This window comes from Pinus tabuliformis, chromosome 2_1 (assembly GCF_031772625.1).
Source record: "Pinus tabuliformis cultivar Carrire ecotype Pingquan chromosome 2_1, CPIR1, whole genome shotgun sequence".
In the NCBI taxonomy this organism is placed as follows: domain Eukaryota; kingdom Viridiplantae; phylum Streptophyta; class Pinopsida; order Pinales; family Pinaceae; genus Pinus; species Pinus tabuliformis.
This window is the reverse complement of record NC_142299.1, coordinates 384936852-384942320: the sequence shown is the minus strand read 5'-3', so window position 1 is coordinate 384942320 and position 5469 is coordinate 384936852.

The following is a 5469-nucleotide window of genomic DNA, read 5'->3' as shown; positions in this document are numbered from 1 at the left end:
GGTCACCAATTAATTTAAAATACACACAGTGATCTGCTTTGCTTCTGGTGAAGCCAAGTCCCCGTATAAATGTATCAAATTTCTGATACCACATCCTTGGTGACTGTTTTAACCCATACAGAGACTTCTTTAACTTGCATACCAGTTCTTTCTTACCCTTCATGCAAAGCCTTCAAATTGCTTCATGTATATTTCCTCTTCTAGATCCCCATGAAGAAATGTTGTCTTCACATCCATCTGTTCTACCTCAAAATCAAAAGCAGCAACAACAGATAAAAGTAATCTAATAGAAGTTACCTTGGCAATAGGGGAAAAAATATCACCAAAATCAATTCCTAGCATCTGGGAATAATCTTTTGCTATCAACCGAGCTTTGTATTTCTCCACCTTTCCTTCTGCATTTGTCTTCTTCTTGAACACCCATTTTCTGCCAATGGGTTTCCTTCCAGTCGGTAACTCCACCAGATCCCAAGCCTCATTTTTGTGCAATGATGCCATTTCATCAACCATGGCCTCTTTCCATAGTTTTCCATCCTCTGAGTCTACTGCTTCCTTCATAGTTCTGGGATCATCGTCAGTAATAGATAAAGCAAAATTTGAATAGAAAGCAGATGGACTATACCTTTATGGCTTTCTTGTTTCTTGAACTAATCTTCTCACACCCAAAGTTTGTGGATCTTCATCTTCTCATTCCTCTTCTGCTATAGAGTCTGATTCTTCCTCCTTAAGCTCAAACTCTATCTTCTCAGGTTCCTTTGGTTGGACTTCATGTTTAATAACATCTTTTACCTCTCTGAACACCACATCTCGGTTGTACACAACCTTTCGTGTGACTAGGTTCCAAAGCTTATAACCCTTTAAACCATCCTTATACCCAATAAAGATGCACTTTTCAGATTTACTATCCAACTTGGTTCGTTTCTCCTTTGGAACATGTACATATGCATCACATCCAAATACCCTCAGATGTGAAAGAGAGGGTTTCTTACCAGTCCATACCTCTTGTGGAGTCTTATCCTCCAACGCTGATGAAGGTGACCTGTTGACTAGGTAACATGCAGTATCCACCGCCTCTACCCAGAATTCCTATCCTAACCCGGCACCACTGAGCATGCTTCTTGCCCTTTCCATCAACGTCTTATTCATTCTTTCTGCAACTCCATTTTGCTGAGGTGTATATCGAGTAGTCTTCTATCGTGCTATACCACACTTACAGAATTCTTCAAATTCCTTGCTACAAAACTCTCCACCATTATCTATCATCAACACCTTTATCTTCTTCTCTGTCTGATTTTCCACGAGAGCCTTAAATTCTTTAAACCTGTCAAAGGCTTCAGATTTCTTCTTAAGGAAATATATCCATGTATTCCTTGAGAAGTCATCTATAAATGATACATAGTACATAGACTTACCCAGTGATGGAACCTTCATAGGTCCAAACACATCACTGTGCACAAGTTCTAATATCTATTTTGCCCTCTTACTACCAGAGGGGAAACTCACCCGATTCTACTTCCCATATACACAATTTTCACAGAAATCAAAATCCAGGGAGCTATTACTCATACCTTCTACCATACCTTTACCATGAACTATTCGAAGGCCCTTCTCTCCAATATGTCCAAGCCTTTGATGCCACAACATGGTCTTCTCTCCAAAGACCATTAGATTTTCTGCTCCACTTTTAGGAACCACAAAACTGTTGCACCCATCAATAACAGTTCTACCTTGCAGCTTGTACAGAGTTCCAATTCGAACTCCCCGCATCAATACCAATGCTCCCCAAACCATTTTGCAGGTATCCTTCTCAAACACTATTTTTATAACTGCATCATCCAGCTTGCTTACAGAAATCAGATTTCTGGCCAATGCAGGAATATGCAGAACACCTGGAAGTGTTCTAACCCTTCCACCTTGGAACTTCAACTTTACTTTTCCACGGCCAATGATTCTAGCCTTCCTATCATCCCCTAAGAAGACATCACCACCATCGTATTTCTCATACTCACAGAACCACTCTCTATGGGGAGTGAAGTGAAAGGATGCACCTGAGTCAATCAACCATGCCTCATGATCTACATGTGTATTTGAAGAAGCCAAGTACACATCCCCACCTTCATCTGAGGTGGTTTTTGCCTCTGTAGAAGGAGCATCATCGGATCCCTTTCCTTTATCAGGAGATCTAGATTTATAGCCCCTTTTGTAGTGCCCTTCCTTTCCGCATTTCTAGCACACCACCTTTACAGGTTTTCCTAGAGATTTAGATCTCCCTCTAGATTTAGATCTACGACTCGATGACTTATTTTTGTTTCTGTTTTGGGACCATCCTCGTACAGACAAGGCATCACCATTCTGACTCTCCATATTTTTCTGTCTCATCTCCTCCGTCAGCAAGGATGATACTATTTCATCAAACTATAAGGTAGTTGCATTGCTACCTATTGCAATAACCAAACTATCCCACGAATCTGGTAGAGAACACAACAAACTAATGCACTTATCTTCATCTAAAATTTTAATATCAACAGATGCTAACTGACTTACCACAGTATTAAATGCGTTTAGATGCTCTGTCATCGAGTCTCCATCTTTCATCCTCAAGTTATACAACTTTTTCCGCAGGAATAGTTTATTCACCAGAGACTTAGATTGGTACAAAGTCCCTAACTTATCCCACAAAGCCTTCGCCATAGCTTCCCTTGATACATTTAGCAATACTGAATCCGAGACACACAATCGTATTGTGCTCTTTTCCTTCTGATCCAACTTCCTCCATTCTTCATCGAACACTCCCGTTGGTTTAGTACCCGGATCTACTGCAATCCATTGATCTTTATCTACCAACAGATCCTCCATCTTGAGTTTCCACAACTCAAAACTCTGACCATTAAATTTTTCTATCTCTATCTTTCCACTGCTCGCCATCTTCTTTCACCACCAGAATCGATCTCGTAGATCTCCCACTGAACAGGGTCTACCATAGGCCCGAGCGAAACCTCTCAGCAACAAAGGCGTCCCCTTGAAGCCAAAACTGCTCCGATACCAAATGTAGGTTTTAACCCCGTACAGAAATTACCTGCATACGAATTCTATAGTACAGAAAAAAAATAATGCGAGAGCATAACACATAAAACACATATACATAGAGATTTTCCCTTGGATCCCAAAACCGGGACTACCAGCTTGATTTTTCATTATGTTCCTTTCAATGTTATAATACATATTTATACATGCCGAAGCATCCAATACCATGGACCGAAAACCATCGCGTCCAATACCATGGACCGAAAACCATTGCGTCCAAAAACATGTGCGAAAATCATGCAAAAAACCATAGGTTGGTCCACCCAACCTAACATAGGGTCCAAAACCAAAAATTTTCAGGGCGCTGCCCTAGACCCATAAAGTGGGGTTACGGGTATGCCTCAAACCCCCTGTGACCCCCCCCCCCCCCCCCCGCTACACAATCGGCGCAACGAAGGGGGGTTCCGCCCCCCCTCTAACCCCCCAGTTAACTACGTGGGCTAGTCGTGAAAGAATATAACACAACCCAACAAAATAAAGACACAATACATATTCCAAATAATTTCTCAAGACGAGAAATCTACAACTTATACAGAGAATATGTAGAAGGCGCTGAAGGAGATGGTAATTTTATCACATATTCATATTTTACAAGGATATGGAGGAATGAATTCAACAATGTTCATATTCCTACAAAGACAAGGATGGGGATTTGCAGTACATGTGCATCTCTTAAATAAAAAAGAGATAAATTTCAAGGGGCAGAAAGAGGTATGCATTCATAACATTAATTTTAAAAATTGGATAGTTATTAACTATGAAAATATATTTATTAATAGATTTATTTTATTTTATGCGTAGATTCCATTGTCAAGGCACTTCAGGAGCATCACAATCAGCAAGCAAGTGAAAGACAAAAATTGTATAAACATAGAAAAAAGTGTTATGATAATCCAAATAAATATTTGGGTTTGATAATTGATGGTATGGACCAAAAGAAAACACTTCTGCCACATTTTTTCCGCACACCAAAAAATCTACAGGAAGAAAATTTTATTCAGTTTCACTTGGTTGGCTGTATGGTCTTTAACGGGAAGATGTTGCCAAGGGTTTACTTCACAGCTCCAAATATTCATAATGATGCAAATCTTACCATAACTATAATCCATGATGTGCTTTCTCATTGGTCTGGTATTCTTCTTGAAGTTTTGTATTTGCAATTGGACAACACAAGCCGTGAAAATAAAAATCAAGTTCTTTTTGGATATCTAAACATGCTTGTTCAATTGGGAATTTTTAAAAAGGTAAAGGTTGGTTTCCTTCTTGTTGGGCACACTCATGACCATATTGATCAGATGTTTAGTTGTTTTTCAGTAACATTGAGGAGGAATAATGTTGGGAGCCTTCCATCATTAATTGAATGTATTAAGAAAGCATATATTCCAGAGCCGGTTTTTCATGTTCTGGAGGAAACTATTGACATGCGAAGGCTTATTTTTGGATCGCATGGTGAGGATAAATACATTGAATAACTTAATGACATTAGCTTCTAGCATCAATTTCATATCAAAAAAATTGATGGCAAAACACTTATATGGGGCAATAAGTATTCAATTGTTGCAGAATGGGGGTTGTCGTCAGGTTTAACATTTTTGAAGTTCATTCTAGATCATCCAATATTTGCATCAAAGATAATATTATTACAATCTGTTGCTGAACAAAATAATGCACGAAGGCATAAGAGAGAGATAAAATATTCTGAATGTTTGGAAGAAATAAAAAAATGTATTAGAGATACATATGACTACTTTAATGTTGCTGATTCAGTTTGGTGGGAGTCTTTTTTCAAGGATCAAAGTGATATCATCTCAATATCAGGAAATGAATATACACTTTTGAAGACTCCATTTATTTAGCCTCAAAATATGCCAAATGAAAATGAGGAAAGACACACTGTTGAACAACAACAATCTCAAGGCATTATAAATTCTCAACAGGAAGAGGAAAGAGAAATATATATTTGTTCTAGAAGATCACGTGCACAACGTGAAGCCATGGAAGATCTTTACAGGGGTTCTATGCAGGATGTTAAGGAGGGTTGCATGATAGCAGTATTAGCAGATGGAGATCCACTTGGCTATCAATTTTGGGTTGAGAAGGTTATCAAATTCATTAAATAAAATGAAGATATTACAACTATTGAGGTACATTGGTATGCCACAAGTACCCACCCATTCAATGGTGTGTACAAGCCAGAGATGGTAGTTGATAAAAAAATTCGCAGGAAGAGAGAAAGAAAGGGTACAAATATAAATTGTCGCTGTACAGACCTATTAAAATTGGAGGATGTTGACATACTTGTCTATGACTTCAATTTAACAAAGAGAGGAACTCTTCGCTTCAAGACCATACATATTTTGAAGAAGTTGCTACCAGAAGGAACAA